The sequence below is a fragment of the Triticum aestivum genome, chromosome 7D (assembly GCF_018294505.1).
Source record: "Triticum aestivum cultivar Chinese Spring chromosome 7D, IWGSC CS RefSeq v2.1, whole genome shotgun sequence".
Taxonomy (NCBI): domain Eukaryota; kingdom Viridiplantae; phylum Streptophyta; class Magnoliopsida; order Poales; family Poaceae; genus Triticum; species Triticum aestivum.
In genome coordinates this window covers 171,716,510-171,738,275 of record NC_057814.1, presented here as the reverse complement: position 1 = coordinate 171,738,275, position 21,766 = coordinate 171,716,510, and the positions used below count along the sequence as shown (strand labels likewise).

At 43.7% G+C, this 21,766-nt stretch overlaps 1 pseudogene; it reads left to right on the top strand.

The window, feature by feature from the left end:
* The first annotated feature begins 16,100 nt into the window (after positions 1 to 16,100).
* LOC123171014 (uncharacterized) lies at positions 16,101 to 20,639 on the top strand (annotated as a pseudogene).
* The last annotated feature ends 1,127 nt before the right edge of the window (positions 20,640 to 21,766 follow it).

The window sequence follows — 21,766 nt, the reverse complement described above, 5'->3', positions numbered from 1 at the left end:
TGTAAGTATAAATTTGAACTCACGTACTATTAATGTTAAAAGTTTTCTTAAATTGGATATGAATTTTTGATAACAATTACAGATAACAACATAATTGTATTATAACTTAATGGACACAGATTTTTGGCATATGTTGACTAATTTTAATTAGAACTGAAGATGCATTATAGTAATCAAGGCATAGGCAGGCAAAACTAATGGACTATATTAATCAGGGCATAGGCAAGCAAACTAATGGAAAATGAAAACACAAGGCAGTTTTGAAGAAGTGGCAGCAGGGGAACCTAGTGCAGGTGCAAGGGGGTATGAGTGACAGTGACGATTTTTACTGTGTTGTAAGCAACTAATTTGTTAGTGATGCTTACTAACCATGCGGCTCTAGCAATTTTCATCAAGAATAACCTCAAACTCCTGGAGAACTTCAGGGTATAGTTCGCAAGGGCCGCCTGGTTGGCGGCAGGTAGGGAAAATCATACCTAAATAATTCAGAAAAACTATGTTAAGAAAACAAGAATATCGTAACAATTTAAAAACAAGCTTCAACGTGGAAGGTAGTCAACGACTAGCTTCAAATATGTTAGCCATATTGAAGGTAGGCACCAACTACAAATTTACCATAAATCTTCTCATCTATCCTTCGAGAAAAGCAGTATGACAGAGTTTATAACACTTGTTTAGATTTTCAAATGGTTTTTATATTCCTTTAGAGAATGAACTCGTTGTACCGGATCTGATGCTTCAATAACTATCAAATGAAAAACCTAAACATAAAACGTAAATACGGATCGGAGCATGACATGCTGCTTACGCATATGATTTTTACCTAGGACAGAAGAAGAACGAGGCTTGACAAACGGAGATTTGGGTAGGGGAAGCTTAGGGCAAGCGCACACGGCTAGCAAAATCTACGAGAGAAGCACGACTTGGAAGTTAATCAAGAGACCCAATAAAAACTCTACAATAACTTGTTTGAAATGAGACTGTGTGCGGGGAAGAAGCACGAACCCTAGAAGTAGGCGGACGGATAAGGCAGATGGGTTGTGATCGGAAGCTTAGGGCAAGCACCCACGACCAGCAATCTACGAAAGAAGTATGACTTAGAAATTAATCGATTGTGTGCGGGTTAGAAGCATGAACCCTAGAAGCAGGAGACGGAGAAGAAGCACGAACCCTAGAAGCAGGCGACGGAGAAGGCAAATGAGTTGTGTTGTGGCTGAGGGAGTCGGAGCTTATTAGAATATAAAGGAGACGGGAGAGAGCAAGAGTAGTAATGAGTGCTTCTTGTTTTATTTTTATTCTGTGAAATGGAATGAATGCTGGTTGTAGTTGGTGTGCGTGCATCCCGAGGTGTTATGGGGACATGAGATGTTTGACTCGTCCAGCTGCCTCCCATTATAGTTGTCCAGCTGTGCTGCCTCCGAGCAGAGTCTTTTACGTGCCTATCCTGCCTCACATACTTTCTGTGAGGCACGGTTATACATGCTGAAAAGCATGCTCGTGCTTCTGTGTTTTTTTAATCACATGTTTAATCAGATATGGTTGGGTGTTTCTTTAGGAGAGGACCGGTGATGATGTTATTAGATGCACGGTTGTTGTAACAGGAGAGGCATGGTCAATATGCCGGGGGATGCAAATTGAGGGGAGGCATGATGGTTGCTAATGAGAGGCACGTTTGCATCTGAAATCGAGTCACGGTTCGTGACTTTGGTATTGCAATTTTTTTCAGGCAGTCGTTGACCCAGGGGAGTCACTGTTTTTATGTACGCTGGCTTCAGGCGGGAATATGTATGATAGCCCACGGTTATATGCATGTCAGAAGCATGGACGTGCTTTTGTTTTGTCAATGTTTCTGATGGTACGCAAACATGGTGCGTTGATGTTAGTGAGGTTTGTCTTTAACCAAAGTGGATGCACGCGTGTGGCTTTTGTTCTGGCGAACCGTGCTTCTATTTTTGTTCACTCCCAGTGTAGTATTTGTACGACTGGGTCATCTCGTTTGCCTCTTCGCATTGTTCTCTCGGTCAAAAGATGTGCTGGTGACCGATGGGATGGCTATTTATTGTTAGTATTTACTGTGCCAGATACCGTGCTAGATTTAACCTAGAGGCTCCTCGATTACAGCGTGGTAGTTGTGACTTTTGAAGTGCATGGTTTCACGAGCTGCAGAAGCACAATCGTCCATTCACCGTTTCCTTAGCAATTAAATGGGCGCATGGTAACTGAGTCGTCTCTCCCCAAAGGTTAAGTAGTGGTCTATTCCTGGAGGTTATCGCGTCTTATTCCCTCCAGAGAAGTGCAGGTAGCTCCCGTCATCCTCGCCTCGTACGAGAAGCACAGTCAAACTCCATTGTCGTCTCAGCCTCGGTTCCATGGACGACTTCAGGCACTACTAAGCGTCTCTTTATAGATGCTGATGGTAATACCAAGCTCGATGTGTTGTACACCAATGAGCCCCACAAGGTGGAGGAGATTCTTACTCTCTATGAGGAATGGCTGCGTGAGGACAGGTACAAGTTTGTTGGTCTTGATCTGGAGTACACACGAGAGGATTATTTTGATCGTAGTAGAAAATTTGCCGTTATGCAACTTGAGATGCGCAAGCATGTTCTTGTTTATCACTTGTGCAAGGCCAGGACGGAGTGCGCTGCTTTGAAGGATTTCCTTTAGAACAAAGGTATAATTTTCGCTAGTGTCGACGTCAGGAACGATATGGATGTTCTCGCAAACAGTTACCTCAAAATCCCAAGAGAGTGTCACATCGAGCTTCAAGAGGAGCTCATGATCAAAGGAGGCAATCTAAGGGATTCAATGGCAGATTTGGCAGGAGCCGTCATAAACAAATCTTACTTGAGTATCAAGTCGTCTTTTCCACAAGGTCTGCATGACTACTGGGAATGGAAGCCGCTTTCCCTTGAACACCTAAAATATGCGGCAATTGTAAGTGAAAGTTTCGTCTTTATATTTTTGTTTTATTGCAACAAGAGTACTTTTCCCCTTTACGTATATCTTCATTCTCATCCGCTTTTTATTTTAGGATGGGCATGTCAGCTACGAGCTGTACTGCCGAGTTCTTTCTATGAAGGACATGATGCATCCTCGTTGTCCTCCCGACCCCGGACGCCGTTGATGCTTTTGAGCAGAACTCCAATTGAGTAGAATGGTCCCGGTGGTCTGAGCAGAATGGACTCCTGGAAGACTTTCATTTCTTTTTTTGTATAATTAATGAGTACTTTTAGTTCAATCCTATGGAGTACCGTCTCATGTTATGTGAATATAATTTCTTATGTTTTTTCATGTTACAAGTTCATTGTTGACGTTTGCGCGAGTTCATGTATATTTAGAGAACCTGTTGAAGTGGCGCATATGTATTGTTTGGGAGAAGCGCGTTTTGTGTTTCGCTTTTATTCAGTGCTGTTTGTTTGTGTTTGTATTGTTGTCTTTTACATGTTCGCACAAGAGAGGCACGTCTGCTAACGTACGAGGCAACATTTTAGTTTCGTGTCTTTGTGTGCTTTAGGACCGTGCCTCGAGAATCCGGGCATCCGTGTATGTTCAGGCTTCACTTCCGTGGCTTCTTTCCGTCTATGCATGTACATCCGTGACACACGCCATGTCTGTAACGTGCTGGTTTCACACGGCAGTTCCTCTTGACACTACACAACCGTGCCTTTGCCACCACTCTCTTGAGAAGCCGCAATTCCGTGCCTGTATACGCTTTAATTCGGTGTCTCCTGTACGTGCATTTGCGTGTCTCAGGCGTCATGCTGGCTGTGACTCTACGTGCCTTTGGTGCCAGACGCCTGTCCATGAGGGGACGCATATGTATTGTTTGGGAGAAGCATGTTTTTTGTTTGGCTTATATTCAACGATGTTTGTTTGTGTTTGTATTGTTGTGTTTTACACATTCGCACAAGAGAGGCACGTTTGGTAACATACGAGGCAACATTTTCAGTTTCCTGTCTTTGTGTTCTTCGGGACCGTGCCTCTAGAAGCCCGCATCCGTGTCTGTGGAGGCTTCACTTCCGTGGCTTCTTTTCCGCTATTCATGTACCTCACATGACACACGCGATGTCTCTATGTGGCGGTGTCACACGACAGTTTCTCTTCAAACTACACAACCGTGCCTCTGCCACCACTCTTTTGTGCGTCCAGGTGGGTTGTACTCGTGCCTCGAGAACGCCAATTCGAAAGCCGTACCTGTGCGACAAAAGTCGCAATTCCGTGCCTGTATACGCTGCAGTTCCGTGCGTCCTGTACCTGCATTCGCTTGTCTCAGGAGACATGCTGGCTATGACTCTATGTGCCTGTGGTGCCAGATGCCTGTCCGTGAGGGGATGCGGTGGCTGTGACTCGTCGTGCCTGTGCTTCTACACGCCCGTGCCTCTAGACACTTTAAAACTGTGGCTCTTTCACTTCTACCGTTGATTCGCTGCTTGTATTTGATGTATCCTCATGTGATACACGTCACGTGTCTATGTGTCTGCGGTGTCACATGGCTGTCCCTCTTGAGAGTTTGCAACCGTGCCTCTCGAACAGAGTGTTCTTACCGATGCCTCTGCCACCTCTCTTTTTTGCATCCAGAGGATTTTTATGCAGAGGATTTGTATCTGTGCCTCGAGAATGCCAATTCAAAAACCGTGCTTGTGCGTCGGAGAACTTGCAATTCCATGTCTGTACGCAGAGGGTGTCTAGCCGTGGCTCGAGAATGTTAATTGCAAGGCTGTATTCATGCCTTGCCAAGCCGAAGCACGTGCCTGTAGAGGCTACGTTTCCGTGCCTTTGTTGCCTGCATTCACGTGTTTCCGGCAAGTTGCTGCCTGTATCTCTACGTGCCTGTGGTGATACCCGTGCCTGTGGAATAGACATGTATGTGTGTCGTGTGCCTGCATACCCGTGCTTGATAGACACGTATGTGCGTCTTGTGCCTGCATACCCGGGCCTCACCTGAAACCAGCCTTGACTATCGAGGGACAGATGTTGTGAATCTAGCTAGATGAGGCACGGATGAGTTTTGGCCTTCGGATCTAAGGTGTACGGCTGGCTGTTTGTTTGCTTCATTGGATTCTTCCGTTGGTGGTCTTTGTTCAAAGGAGGAATTGATGACCGATGTGCCGGCTGTTCGATGTGACTATTCAGTGTGTCAGTTACCGTAAAATAAAGTTAGAGGCTCCTCGATTTCTCCACGGCATCAAATATTTGTGCACAGCCGTGACTTTACGAAGTGCATGGTTTTATGAGCTTCGAAAGCACAACCGTCTATTTGCTGTTCCTAGTTCACACGTTAATGCGCATTGCAACTCAAAGGTTCCTCGCCAAGGTTAAATACTGGCCGTGTTTGTGAGGTCTTCACGTCGTATTGTATCCACAGAACATCAGTCAGTTCCCACCCTCCTCACCACTCCCCAACCTTGTCGCAGGGTCTTAGGAATCTCCATTGGCACCTTGCTGCTCGTTGCCATGGTCGACTTTTTGAACACCACCGAGTACCATCCTATAGTTGTCGATGGTAACACGAAGCTCGACGTGTGGTACACCAACGAGCCTGGCAAGGTGGAGGAGATCATTGGCTTGTACGAGGATTGGTTGCGCGAGGAGAAGCACAAGTTTGTTGGTCTCGGCATGGAGTTCACGCGAAACGATTGTTACGGGCATAGAAAAGTCGCTGTCATGCAACTGTCTATGCGGAATCATGTTTTGCTCTATCACTTCTGCAGGGCCAGGACGGAGTGCCCTGCCCTGAAGGATTTCCTTGAGAATAGAGGTATAACTTTCTCTAGTGTGGGCGTCAGGAATATTAGAGATGCTCTTTTTCAAGATTTCATCAGAATTCCAGAAGGGTACCACATCGACATCCAAGAGAAGTTTATGATCAAAGGCGGCGAAGAAAGGGACTCCATGGAGGACTTAGCAGGAGCCATCATTGACGAATCTTATTCGAAGCTGGAGTCAGCTTTTCCAGAACTTCTTCATCACTACTGGGATTGGAAGCCACTTACTTTTGATCACCTGAAATATGGAGCTACTGTAAGTGAAGATTTCATTTTCGTTAGTTTCTGCCTTTGTTGCTAGAACAGTACTTGTTTTTTTTGTATATTCATGTTTTCATTTGATTTTCCTTTAGGAAGGGTATGTAAGCTATGAGCTATACCGCCGGTTTCTGTCGATGAGGGACATCCTGCATCGTCGCTGTCTTCCTGATCTTAGATGGCGAGGACGTTTCTGAGGAGTCGTCCAGGTGGAAGTGCTGCCAAGATGGATTGTGTGATGAATTGGTTATTTGATAGTTATTGTATGGGGTAATATTACATAGACTGATGAATTTGTAATTGTGGTTGTTTTATTTTGAACCGGATGGAGTTGACTAGTTTGGAAATTTAAGTTTATTTTCGTTCCATTATGTTTTTCTTGATTGGGTGCCTTCAAGAATATTTCCTCTATGATTTGTTGCTACGAGTTGGTATAAGATGAGATGTATTAAGGAGAGCACTCAGATGTGCACTTTCGTGATTCTAGGCAGCGCACAGTCGTCTGTTCAGGGAGGCATTGTTTTTGTTTTAGGCAAGGCACGCTCTGGTCTTATTAGTTTGCTAGCTTCTTCACTGACAGGTAGGGGCTTTACTTTTGCTTTGTGTTTGTACTGTGTTTGGCACGGTTGTTTTTATATTGAATATATGGTTGTGGTTGTGTGTTTGAAATGTTTTTATGTAGAGCTTTAGTGTGTTTAAGATTCTTCAGATTTTCTCACTTTGCTGTCTGTTTCAATATATGTTGTCTGTTTCAGTATATGTTGTCTGTTTTAGGCACGGTAATCCAGTGTGATACTTGTTGTGGGAGTATTGTGTTATCGACGGTTGCGTTTCTGTGTTTCTATTATTGTGGTGGTACTTTGATTTTGAAAGGCATGGCCATGAAGGCATTGGATGCATTGTCGTATGTTTGGTAGAGGCGTTATCCTTCCTTTGGGTATTAAATTCGGAGAGGCACTGCGTTATGTTAGTATGAGTCACTGTCATGGTTGTATGTTCTATAATATTTCTAGTTAGTCTGCTAGTGAAGTCACGTCTGTCTAGTTAGTGGAGGCATGTGCTATGTTATGTTGAGTCAGAGTTCTGTCTGTTGTTCGCAAATGCTTTCTCTTACACGTTCGCTCGGAGAGGCACGTCTACAATGTTATCAAAGGCATGGTCGTGCCTTTCTTTCGAAACGTTTGCTTTCACTTATTTGCTGAGAGAGACTCGTCGTTGAAACTTGTGAGGTCACGGACCTTTTACAGTTGAAGTCCCGGTCGTTCTTCTGTTTTGGTAATTTTTTCAGTTTAGCCGTCTATCACAGAGGATGGTTCTTCTTTCATTAACTTGAGCCACGGTCGTGCTTCCATGACTCATTTGGCTTGGAGAGGGACCGGTGTTAAGCTGTCGAGAGGGGACGGTCCTGTGTTAACTGGTGGCGCACTTGTGTGTGTCAGCTTAGTTGTCCGTGGTAAGAGAGGCACGTTCTACGTGGATAAGAGGCACGACAGTGCCTTTGTGACCCGGATTACTAGAGGTGAGTCATTTAGCTCCTTCGTCAGATGCTTACGAATTGATAGTGTTTTTCCTCTGTGTTTCAATTGTTTCTTTTATTATGTCTTATTGAAGTGAGTGGTGTTCGAGTGCAAGGAAGTGATGTGTTGAATATCATGTTTAGAACTTTTGGAGAAAATATGATTCTTATTTGTAAATGTTTGCTGTTCAGGAATTTAAGACTTGACCATTTGAACGCACAACTGTGTTTAACGGGATCCATAGCAGATATCTTCGACGGACACAAAAATAGGTGAAACATTGCTGTGATTACATATGAGTCGATATGGCTGGCTGAAACAATGTTCGTATGGCTCCAGCTAAATTAAGGCACATTTAAGCAGTAGTCATCTTCTTCCAACTCTTCTTCTTTCGCGCCGGATATTGTGCTTGTCGAGGACGATGCTCAGTGCCTCAAATACATGGCATGTGTTGTGGTTGGATGCTATCGTTTTGTAAGTTAGTTGTTCTCTCATCGGTTTCACATGGATCTGCAAACACATAACCGTGCAAATTAATAAAATTTATTGTAAAACTTAATGTTCAGCTGGCTTGGATGAACGTATGTTGATGTGTTGTCAATGAGAGTGAACTTACATTATTGATAAAAAATGAATTATTATTCAAATTAATGAGCGGCATCAAATGCATGGTGTAAATAGCACTGTCATCCCTGAAAATTGAGAGCATTAATGTCTGTGATTAGAAGGTGAACAGTAGGTATGGGATGTGTAGTGGAACAAAAAGATGCATGGTTTAAATGAGGTAGAGCTACAGTTAAAAGAAACTTACTATCTGTCTGAGTTACATACACTCTGCACAGGTTTGACATGAAAGGAGGCCATGGTGTGAGGATAGTTGTTGTAAGCAGAATGGTAAGCTCTCTTGAAGTTTTCGATGACAATGTCCGAGTGTTCCTTTATACCGTCGCAACTGATATAAGGACACAGAATTTTGAAGCGACGCATTGCAAGATTCACGATGATGAGGTAGATAAAATGTGGATCCTTTCTCACAGGTATTAAGACCTAAAACAATTAACATGGAATAATATCATTATAACAAGAAAAACTTTTAGAATCAAAGACGAACACTGGGCAGATAGAGTGAGTAGGGTGAATTCACAATGTTACATTTGTTGGGCAGCCTGTACCCAATAGTTTTTCCACAATGTGTTCCTTGAGTAGTTCTGTTCTTGCTCCTAGAACTTTAAATTTATCCTGCAGAAAATTCAAGCTGTGTCACTCAGTGTGGTAGTAGTAGTAAATGTGGTTTGTTATTATTATTTATGAGAAGCAAGAACTTACAGAAGCGTCCATGTACATTATATGCTTGTGCACAAATGCTGGCATTGCGTAGAATTGTTCTTTCATCAGCAACGCTGAGTAAGCATCGACCACGAATGAGTTGATATATCCATATACCTTCATTGACAAACCTAAAGTTCGATGATCGGCCCAACGTCGATCGACGGAGAATATCCTCTTGCTGTAAAAAAACAAATGAATTTTAAATCGTAAGATTTTCTTTTTTAACATAAGAGGAAATGATTAGTATTCAATTTCAATAGTAGAAGAATCGAGCCGAAACACTTGAATATGATAGCTTCAGGCAGAATATATTGCATTAGTAAACGAAGGGACCAAAACTTTACTGTAACACGAACAACGAATTCATTACCTATCATTTTGCTTGATAACTGGCGTGTTGTCGACGATTGTTTCATACACTTCTTTCTCCTCGTTTGTGGAATCTCTTATTTCCAAAAGTTGGCAGTGATCTTGATGGTCATTCCCTTGTTCAGTGAATCGAGTCTGTTCTAGCTCAGAATGATGTTGATGAGGCTGGAAGACATGACCACCGGAGTTCAATTGACCATTACTAATTTGCAGACGGCCCTCATTATAATTGTTGTTTCTTTGGAACATTAGGCGTTGTGGTTGGTGCTGCATGCGCAGTTCTAATGTTCTGACAGTTGGATCACCGGTTGAGCTTGAAGGAATATCTGTTGGAAAATGCTGGAGAGGATGGCCGGAATACTGCATGCTGTTGAACTGTTGTTGCAAGGCATTGTAACTTTGCCCATTAGACCCGCCTTTGTGTGGTTGTTGATTGTTCTGCTCTTGAGGTTGGCGTTGTTGGCACCGTGTAGTGCTGTTATTCTGAGCATCATTGTGTTGGGGGTAGTGGGCATCACGGATAGTGGTTTGTTGCTGGTACTTCTTGTGACTTTGGTTGTTCATCGCATATGGTGAGCGCTGGCTTTTGTTTGAACCGCCGTTATTCTGAGCACCAGGATGTTGGTAGAAGTGGTTTTTGATACTAGGAGCTGGTTGGTTGTAGTGTTGGGACAAGGGAGTTGCTGGTAAACTTTGGGACAAGACAGTTTGAGTTAAACCTGTAGAGTATGACGTATCAAAGGCCTGTGTGAGGTGGCTACTGCCTGACATTGATCCTGATCTGCTGGGTATAGGTGGCTCTGGATAGTTAGAAAGGGAAGATCTAGCTGACGAGCTTGAATTCTTGGCCAAGTGTGAGACAGTACCAGGTTGGCATTGTTGTGATGCTACTTGGTTATGAAAGGGTTGTTTCTTTTTTTGTTCAATGACTCTGTCAAGTTGTTCATAGATAGATGGATCAGACCATATTTGATCATCATCAATGAATCCACAATTAAGGAGGCCTTTGTGGTTGTCAGCTTGTAGAGACTGGTTGTTTGCAGTTTCTGTTGAATTATGTGGAGGCTCCAGTATCCTAACTCTTTTCATAGGAGGCGCTGTACTCTTGTTACCTGGATCTTCTGACTGCTTTAAGGACCTCTTGTGAGTTGCCATTTGTGGTTCCAGTTCTGGCGGTTGTGCGCTTGTGGTAATAGGGACGCTGTCTGTGGGATCAATAGGTGGTTGCTTCATACACTGTTCATGTTCTTCTGCAATGTTATTGTCTTCTGCATTGACAGATGGTGCAGCAACCAGTGGAGCATCACTAGTGGATGGAATTGGTTTTCCCGTGTCCAGTACTGAGCCAGAACCGCTGGCAGAATCACTGGGGACTTCTACTGTAGGAGCAAGGGAGGAAGTAGCTCTTGTGTGTTCTGTTTCAGCAATGTTCTTCTCGTCACTCAAAGTTGAAACAAGATGGACCTTATCTTCCTGCAGCGAAGAAGAACGTTCTCCAGTGACATTGTTTGATTTTTGTGCAGGCTGGGATACAGTGAGGCTCTTTGTGTTGGTTGAAGAGTTGTTGTGAGCGCTATCAGAACCGCTGGACCGTGCAGTAGTTGGTGACGTTTTCCCAACGTGATAAACAGGTGCTCCAAGTGTATCTGTTGAGATTGGATCAGTCAGTAATTGTTTGTCAACCGCAGAGTGCGAGGCTGATGTTTCTGTTGCAGTAGGTTTTGCTGTTTCATCCAAGAGTTTTTCTAGTGGGCTTGTCAGAGAGTTGTGGTCTGCAGATCCTCCAGCAGAATTTTGGGTTTCAATCGGTACAGAACACTCAGATGAATTTTCACCTGTCATTATAATTGCCCCGCTCTCCAGCATCTCGGATGTTGACACGAAGGGCTCATGGTCCGGCAAGCCATCAAGGCAGTTGTGCAGATGGTTATGCACTTTGTCCAGATGAATCTTGGCTTGTTCATCAATGTCCTCTTTGTTGTGGTCGATCATGTTCACTTCCAGTAGCAACTTAATCTGGGTTTATGATTTTAGGCATGAAGATAGACGAATTTGGGACTGCTCTTTGTCGTACGGATTCTGGGATTCTGGGTCAGGGGTATCGCAGCAACCCTTTAAATTTTCCAGGGAGTATGATGTGGCGTGAAGGACACTGGTTGAGCCACTGCTGGAAGAACTTTGACTGCTTGTCGTGCTAGAACTTGGAAGCATAGAATATGTTGAAGGGAGAGATGAAAAAGTTTCTTTTTTCATTTGAGTTGTCCTGTTGCAAGTTACAATAAACGCCCTGGTCTCTGGTCTTGGTTTCTTTTGCACTAAGATCCCTACCAAGTGAAAGGAGCTTCTCCAATTTCTGCTCGAGAACTGGTAGAAACCGCGAGAAAAGTTCTGTGTACATTTCATTGATAACTTTGGCAATTTTCATCTTGGCCTGGAATTGAAAAATTTATTAACACCGAGAATGAAAAGAAGTTATTAATACCAAAAATGAAAAATATCTTGTGAACTACTGTACGTTCTGTCAATAATTGCAGAAATGGCATGGAATAATGTGCGCAGAAGGACACATGGTGTGCCGCGGGAAGCGCGGCTAACAAAGTCCATGAATCATGGTGAACACATTCCTTGAAAGAGCACAGTCGACCTACCTTACGAAGCATGGTTGATCTACCATCGTAGGGAAGCAGTGCTATATTTAACACAAAGGCACAACTAACGTACTATAGGAAGCACTTCTATATTTAACACAAAGGCACATTTAACGTACTATAGGAAGCACTTGTAGTTTTAACACAAAAAGCACAGATGACGTACTATAGGGAGCACTTCTGTATTTAACACAAAGGCACAGTTAACATTCTATAGGAAGTACCTGTAGTTTTAACACAAAAGCACGGGTAACGTACTATAGGGAGCACTTCTATATTTAACGCAAAGGCACAGCTAATGTATTATAGGAAGCACTTCTAGTTTTAACACAAAAGCAAAGCTAACGTACTATAGGAAGCACTGTTAGTTTTAACGCCAAGGCACGGGTAACGTATTATATGAAAGCACTTCTAGTGTTAACACAAAAGCACATCTAACGTACTATAGGAAGCACTGTCAGTTTTAACGCAAAGGCACGGCTAACGTATTATAGGAAGCACTTCTAGTTTTAACATCAAAGTAGAGCGAACATACTATAGGAGGCACTTGTATATCTAACACAAATGCACAGTTAACGTACTATAGGAAGCACTTTTATATTTAACACAAAAGCACGACTAACGTATTATAGGAAGCAGTTCTGGTTTTAACACAAAAGCACAGATAACGTCCTATAGGAAGCACTTCTGGTTTTAACACAAAGGCACAGATAACGTCCTATAGGAAGCACTTTTATATTTAACACAAAAGCACAGCTAACGTACTATAGGAAGCACTTCTATATTTAACACAAAAGTACGGCTAACGTCCTATAGGAAGCACTTCTGGTTTTAACATAAAGGCACATCTAAGGTACTATAGGAAGCACTTCTATATTTAACACAAAAGCACAACTAACGTACTATAGGAAGCACTTCTAGTTTTAACACAAAAGCAGAGCTAACGTCCTATAGGAAGCACTTCTGGTTTTAACACAAAAGCACAGCTAACGTACTATAGGAAACTGTCTGGATGAACACAATAGGACATGTATCTGTTTCGTAAAAACTTAGGGAACATCATTTCAAACATAAAATCAGGTGCAGAAGCTGGAAATCACTTACGGAACAAAGTTTTTCTTGAGGCACAAATTCTTCTATGTAGGCTTCTAGTCTGGGACTCATTTGGAAAAATGGCGCCTGAAAGCCAGGCGGTGGTTGGAAAGGCGTGCGCCTAATGTCTTTCAACTGCCATGTGGAAGGAAAGAATTACAGTCAAGTCAAATTAATACATGGCAACTAAGTCATTATGTTGAGTCGAAAAGTTCGCCAAAGGAAAATGATGAAAAGTTGACTCACCGTGTGTTTCCCAAAAATTCCGTCCTCTGTTGACAGGCTGTCTATGTTAGCATAATTCTTAATGGCCTCTGTGTCCCACATGACAAGTCTTGCAGGAGTGTTAGGTTCCAGGTCCATAATCTTCGTATCCAGATACTCAAAATACGTTATCTGCAAGTGGGGAAGAGGTAAAAATTAATCATGTTCTTGTAGCTGCTTGTGGGTATAAATAAGTGTACAAGTTAGTGAACGAACCACTGGAATCAGGAGGCAGCCACACAGGGTGCCTGCGAATCCTTTGTCCTTGAAGGTCTAGAGTGATGTCACCAGTTTCTCTGTGACAGCATTGGACCAATCATATGATGATATGTTACTTGCTGGTCCTTCTAGAGCGGCTAAATAGTCGGGGCTAACGCAATCATATGTCGTTGGGCATAGAAATACCGCTGTTGCAAACATCACGAAAACCCGTTGAAACACTTCTCCTGTCAGCTCTGGGGTTATGAGATCAGTTAACTCTCTGATGTTTGGAGCGTGCCCAGCACACCGAGTTTCAGACTTAACCTGACATCTGAAAGCTTCTGATCATTTTCTAGGGATAATCTGCCCGCCCAGTGGAATTCCTAAGATCCGGTGCACGGTGTACGAGTTGATAAGGAATCTGTATCCACTAGGCAGTATGAAACACCTGGAAGGGCAATCAAAATAGCGGACAAGCCAGCGAACGAAACACCTTGGAATCTCGCGACAGCACAGATCTAGAAGGTATCCAAAACCAATATCTCTGATAAGCTGTTTTTGTGGTTCTGTTAGCTTTTCACAGACAGAAATGAATTTCTGGAAGCTAAGTTTTGTGCTGAACTCATCTTCGTATTCACCCATTGCAGCAGCTCTGTGGACAAAGATAAGAAATGACCTTTAGCAAATGTATTGTTGAACCACATGCTTTTCTGGCAGAAGCTTACATATAAACGCTGAGTCAGCAAAACAGAGATAAATATTTAAGCCGTGATTAAAAATGCAGCTAGAATGAGAGGCATTGATTTCCAAAGAAATTTCAACGACACACGCGCGATGCATGATAAAAAACACCTACTTCGAGGCAGCAAGCTGCTTCTTTGTCCTGTACTCCTCAACAAGCTTTTTGTGCGCTGCATGTTTTAACTCGATCCTTAGTCTCTCTGTCTCTAGTTGGTCATGAACCATGAAATCTTGGGTGACAATCTCCGTGCCATCGACAGACTGAGACTGAGTCTCCGACAGCTGTGGGGTGGAGTCCATCTCATCGAACTCTACATAAGAGGTCATGAGCCGTCATCGTTACCAGGTCAGCTATGTAAGACAGTTGTTAGCAGTGCATGTGAGACCATCATCAACAGGTTGGTTAGCTAAGACGGGTTCTAACTCTGAGTTAGTAACTGCTTTGCAAAAACGGACATAAATCCTTTGGATCTCTGCTATAGATTGCGGATCTATACAAATAATTTGACCTGTCTCTAGTTGGTTAGCTAAGACGAGTGCTTAAGTTTTGCATGGCTGGAGATATAACTCAAGTTAGCAAAACCACGGCGCAAGCATGCAGTTGGCATGGTTAAAGTGAGGTTAGCTGAGCCTAATTTTAAATCCATAACCCCTCTGCTGTTAAGACGGCGCAACAGTTTGAGCACGGACCAGCTGAAGATAATTGGATCCGGAACCGATATTCAAATCGCGCCCCACCTGCTGTGTTGCGCACATGCGGTGTGTACGCAGCCCACGGAATTGCTAGCACCGGTAATTTTTTTTGTTTAAACGTTGAATCGGTGGCATAATCATGGTGAGGATGCAATGGATTACCTGAACAGGAGATCCACGGCGAGTGAGATGAAGGAGACCGATAATTTTTCAGTGACGAGCGAACTCTGCGGAGGGATCAGGATTGGCTTTCCTTTGGAGAGCTCGCCTGTCGCCACCGATGCTAGATGGAGAGAGATCTGGAACTCATCTGCGGACGACCCCACAAGTTAGTCAAATACTTGGAGGAACTATTTGAGAGCCCACATGTCAGTATGAGTTTGAAGTCCACCTACCACATTTTCTCACCTTAGATGGAGGTACTCCTCGTAGGACTCATATAAGGCCGACCCCACAAGTTAGTGAGAGACTTAGAGGAATTAGTAACTGAGAGCCCACTTGTCAGTGTCGTCGATGGTCAAGTGAAGTCGACCTACCACATCTCGTCACGCCCAAGAAACATGCCCATCTCTCATGCGTCGCAAAACTCACCCCACCTATCAGGTTATTCTTCTCCTGCACGCAAAAAAACAAAGCAGCCTCTCTCTTTCTTTCTCTCCCTCTCTCTTTCTCTTTTCTCTCTCTCCGAGATTCAAAATCATTGAAGGGGATCACTGACAAACTGCAGGGAAGTAGACCCCCCCACAATTTAGAAAGGTGTGACTTCCGACAATCAGCGCATAAGATTCGGCAATCAAAGGTTAGTAAAAAATTTATCAACGCACCTTTTGTGTGGCGATTCCTGATACATGAGATTCAATTCGTTGATGAATTTTTTGTGGTCGGGATTCATAGAATAAAACTGTTTAGTTTTGCACTGTAGCTTTGATTTGAGTTTGTTTTTTGTTTTGTATCCTCTCATCCTTGTAATACGAGGTTGTTACTTTTGTTAGGTTTCATGGTTATCTTTGTGTTAAGTGTTGCACAAGCAAATTAGCATCAGAGGATCTCACTTTGGTTGAGGTTGTAGTTTAATTAAAAATTAATATGTGTATATATTTATATATGTTAATTATATCGAACTAAAAATATATCTCTGTTGATATCGACTTCGAAAAGTTTCAACACTGATACTGCAGGTTTATAACCTTTATATTTATTACATCTCTTTTTTGGGGTAGATGTTCAGGAGTGCGTCATCTGGTCAGAACAACAGGGACGGTCGGTCTTTGAACGACATCGGCAAGGATTATGGGAGGCAGGTGATAGTAAGGAAGTTGAACATTAGTGTTTGGTCTTTTATTTCTGGGACGTTTGCTGTCAAGGTGTCACCACTGAGAACACCAAATAGTAGATCATTAACAACAACAAAAATGATTTATATATCCTCGATGAATGCTGTAATATCTGTTTATCCTGTGCATCTACTCTGCAGTTGAGTATCGAGAGGTGGAAGAAAAAAATTACTACAAAACGAGAAGAAGATCAAGGATGCAGATGCTGTCAAACATGCACATGCCATGCGGGGTGGAATAATTGGAGTCAAGAGTGAGATACAAGTTCTTGGCAAACGCCCCAACCAGGAGCATGGTGTGCAACAGACACCTGCCAAGAGGAGCATTCTAAGGAGCAGAGACTCCACTAAGCAGATTGTGCAGGTAACGACTTCAAACTTCAAACGCTGGTTTTAACGTACGTGGAAGTTTTAGTCGCACGTGCCTCTAATTATTTTTTGGTTTGAAGACACAGATGCCCACAAAGGCGCAGAGCGGGCGTTGTGACGGCCCAGCGTTTCTAGGCGGTCATACTGAAGAGGTGCAGGGTAACAGAATTTCCTTTGATGCAAGCAGAAGGATCATTGGCAACAAAAGCATTGGTGTTCAAGGATTCGGTACGGTTTGCACAAGCAAGAAGAGCCCAACGACAAAATCAAACATAGGAGCAATAAGCTCTACCATACAGCAGCATCGGAAAGCAATACATGTGACAACATATACGAACGTGCAACAACATTTAAAGCAAATGTATATTTTTTTGTGAGCAATTTTTTCTTTGTTTTCGTCTGGTATATTTAAATTGCAGTATCTTCCACACGCAGGTGTACGAGGAAGGAAGCAAGTATCGCGGTAGTCCGCGAATCGATGAAAACACAAGGCAAGGTCCTTTGAAAGGATCACCTGTGGCGTTCAACATGAGTGGTCCTTCCAAAGGATCTCCGATGGCATTCAAAATCGTCAGCGAAATCACCAATGCACGGAGGTTGTCGCCAAGATTTACTGGACAAGAGAGGCATGGGAAAACAAAGGTGACGTCGGAACTATGCTTTTTCAATTCAACACACAAACAGTTTTATGGGAGAACAGGGTAAAGTTGAAAATAGGAGGACGGCTGTCCGTCTTGTACGGCTGTATGTGCAGTTGTTCTTTTATATAGGATGTTGTTGTGCCTCTCCGGTTGTATGTTGTAAACAGAAGCACATCTATGCCTCTTTGTGTAGATGTGTGTGTAGCATGGTCACATTCGTGATGTGAACAGTGCCTCTGGTGTACCGCTTATACTCGGTGAAGAGGCACGGGTCTGGTTTTGGTATACCAGATGAGCCCTGATGAGTCATATAAATCTTTTGTTTAGAAATTAAAAAAAATGCATATGCTGCTCTGGACACCTAATTCTGTTTCTTGCCATGTGTTCAGGATTTGGTGGAGGGGATAACAGATGAGGGAAAGAAATATCATAGTTCTCCATCCATTTCGAAGGAAACGCAACGTTCACAGCAGCAAGTAGCGTACAACGCCAGCACATATTGCATGGTAGAAGCAGCACAGTCCCTTGGTTGCACGAGTGCCGGAGAAACAGGGAGCAGCATTGCACAATGCAACATTGGAGAGGCAGACTCATTTATGGATTTGGCCGTGCCATGCAGAAACGACGCTGTTGCATGTGACAAACAACAGAGCAGCAGCAGCTCCGCTGTAAGTGGACCTGTGGCTGGCGATGAGACTGATGTCGTCAAAAGTGAATGCGATCAGACGAACGAAGACACGGTAGACAGAATCATCATGGCGCCGCCGACCATTGTAGAGAAAGAAATGGACAACATGTTTAAAGAAGGCATATACCCAACGATTCAGGAGGTCACCGAAGCGCTCGAACCAGTGGGTGGTATGGTATTCGGATCATTGGATGAGTGCTTTTTGTTTTTCTGCAGATATGCTAGAAAGGTTGGCTTTGCTGCCAAGCAATCAACGAGCAGAAGATCGACATATGATCAGCAGCTTGAAAAGTAGGTGTTTCAGTGCACTAAGGAAGGGTAGAATAAAACAACTGAGAGACATGTTAAGGAGAGAAGGAGCAACTGCTTGATCCGGACAAGCTGCCCAGTCCAAATAACAGCCAAGAGGGATACAAATAGGAGGAAATGGTATCTGAAGAACGTTCGTCTAGAGCACAACCACCAGCTTCACCCATCTGATTGGATGCTGAAGTTCATGACATGCTATAAGAAGATGACACCTCAGGAGAATTCCTTATACAAGTGCTATAGAAGGCGAGGTTAGAACCAAGGAAGGTTATGCAGATTTTTACTGGCATGGGGAAACCGAGGCGAGAAATTATGTTCGACACGATTGACATAAGCAAGATTGCATGCCGGGACAGGGCTGGAGAGCGCGGCACTGATATCGCAGACACCATGAAAATGTTTGCTGATATGCAGAGGCGGAGGCCGGGATTCCACCCTGTGGAAGAGACAGAGAACAATGTAGTGCGCAGCCTGTTCTGGACAGATTCCTTGTGTAAGATGAATTATGATCTATATGGAGATTTCGTGTCTTTTGACACCACGTTCTCCACGAATATATATGGCTTGCCATTTACACCAATTATAGGTGTCGACAACCACAGGTCGACCGTCCTGTTTGGAGTAGGCCTTTTGAAGGATGAGAAAATAGGGCCATTCAAGTGGCTCCTAAGCACGTTTGTCGAGGCAATGGGAGGTAAAGAGCCGAAATACATAATAACAGACCAGGACCAGGCGATGAAGACTGCAATAAAGGAAGCTCTTCCGAGGACGAGGCACAGGTTCTGCTGGTGGCATATTAGGAAGAACCTGAAGGAAAATAACGCAGCAGTGTTTGCGCAGCACCCAGGGATGTCTGATGATATATTTCGAATAGTCAAAAACTCACTAGATCAAGACGAGTTTGAGTGTGCCTGGAAAGCAGCAATTTCTCTGTACAAGGCGGAAGGCAACAAACACCTGAACACGCTATGGGAACTCCGAAATTTTTGGGTGCCGGCCTACTTCAAGGACTGTTTCTATCCTTTCTCGTCAACAACCACTCACAGTGAGAGCACGAATTCGATGTGGAAGAATTACGTCGACCACAAGGACACTATAAAAAGGTTTGTTAATGTGTATCACATGATTCAGCAAAATTGCCTCGCCACGCTTGACAAGAAAAGACACCGAACAGAAGAGAAGGCGCCATCACTAGAGACGGGTTTTCCGATTGAAAGACAAGCAAGTCAAGTATACACGAATGAAATTTTCAGGAAATTCCAGCCGGAGCTACGGAACCGGACTTACTTCAAGTGCTCTGACCTGGCAAAGGGGAGGCAGTATTTTTTTTAAAAAGATTATTGAGCCTGGAGAAAAAGTGTGGAAACCATATCCGGGCGAGGAATTTGACAGGTCTGAGTTCAGGGTAGATGTGGATGAGCAAAAAGAAATATACAGTTGCACCTGCAAGAAAATGAGTAGGGATGGCATTCAGTGCTGCCATGTGCTTAAGGTGATGGACCAAACAGGCATGATCAATCAACTTCCAAAATCTTTTGTCATCCCCAGATGGACCAGGAATCTATCAGAGAGTCTGAAAGTTCTGTCTACAAGTCAAGGTGATAGCATGACCATACAAGACGATGAAACTATGAGATTCGGCCTCGCTTACGCTGAGTTGTCGGATATTTGTTCAAATGCTTGCAGAAAAGAGAAGGCATACCGTGTGCTGCGTGAGTGTACGGAAGATATGAAAATAAAAGTCATGGCGGCACTTGCCGAGGAACCAGACACAAGCATTCTTGCCGAAACACTCAAGAACCCTCCCATGAGTGGCTCAAAGGGTACGAAAAAAGGAGATCGAATCAAAGCTGGTTCTGAGAAGAAAGGAAAATGCAACAAAGCCGCATCCAAGTGCGGCCGTTGTGGAGTAAAGGGTCACAGGAAAACAAACTGCCCGGATAACCCAGAAGTCCAGGAGAGGATGAGGATTGAAGAGGAAAAGAGGAAATCGCAGCAGGAGAAGAGGGCAAGGTCAATGAAATGGCCGACAACATCGACAACACCATCGGGGACATCAAACTGCTTAGGACAATGCACTCCAAGCCCAGGAGGAAGACGTCAGACGCCAGCAACTCCAACGACCCCACTGACAGCAGGGAGCATTTACGAAAGTCTTGCATCTACGCCAAAATCAAACATCACACAAGCCAGGCAAACAGAATGCGTACAGGGAAGCCCAGGACAAGGCACGGAATCTGCGCCGTCCATTTTTAGAAAGGAAAGGTCTGAGTGGAGACTTTTTGGTACCGAAGAACAGTACGAATAGAAAAATTAAAAGGTAATAATGCAGCTTAAACAGGACATAAGCAAGAAACAGTGATGACCGCAATCTTTTGCTTTGTTTTTATGTATGAATATTAATTTTACAGGTAAATAGGTTGAATAGCTACGCAGAAGGGTGGGGTTGCACAAGGGTCGAGAAGGAAGAATGGATCGCTGAACATTTAAAAACAAGGCCGCACGTGGAGCGATGAAATAGCAAGCAATTGGTGGGGAGGGCGGGCGGTTGTCGATTGTTTATTTTCTTGTGCTGTGGTTATAAGAACGGCTTGTAAGTTAATTTGCTGTAGTTATGGAAACAAAACAAATTTAAATAAGAACGCCTTTTGCTTCTTTATGTATTTTTTACTCGGCGGACAAAAATATCAGAGGCACAGGTTTCCTTGTTATTTTCTGCAGCCGCGTCGGTTTTTGAACATGGATGTTGTAAGCATACAAGCATGCTTCTCTGCTGCGTGACAGAGAGATAAAAATAACCTAAGGGCATAGGCAGCGACGGTCATGCCACCGGTGAGTCTTCAACCGTGACTCTCACGGTTGCATGGTCACGCCCGCCGTTATGGAACAAAAACGTTTTTAAGCACAGAATCTGGGTCGTGCTTCTAGGGCTGCATAACCGTGGCTTTCGTGGTAACTGTGCCTCGCCTGTTCTAACCCATGTTCTTCTGTTATGAATGCATGACTGTAAGTAATTCAAATAACCATGCTTGCGATGCGTGTCCAACCGTGCCTCATGTGCCTTCACGCGGTGCTTCTGTGATGCAAAGATTTCAAACACAACGGGTCACGGTTGTGTTTGCATTTCTGTTTTACAAATGGACATAGTGCCTGGCAGTAGGTTCACGGTGTTTGCTGTGAGAGAATCACGTCTTTACATGCTACTAAAGCACGTGGAATCACAGCCGTGCCTGTGTGTGGCATGTAGAACAGTGCTTTACAATGCTGAAGGTAGGACCGTGTGTCTCGTTCTTGAAAAGCCGTGGTTCTGCCATCACTTCATTCACTTGGTTTTGTCCGCGTTTTAGCAGAATCATCTGCAAAGCAGAGGCACGACCTTGAATCTTCTAGTGACTTAATTGTAACATGCACGCTGGGCTTCCGCAATTAACGCATGAACGTGACTCCACGTAAAACACAAGCATGCCTCCCTGAGCATCTTTACCGTGCCACTCCTGGTTATAGATCAACAGATGCATTTTGGAGCACAAAGAGACACGAAGGTGA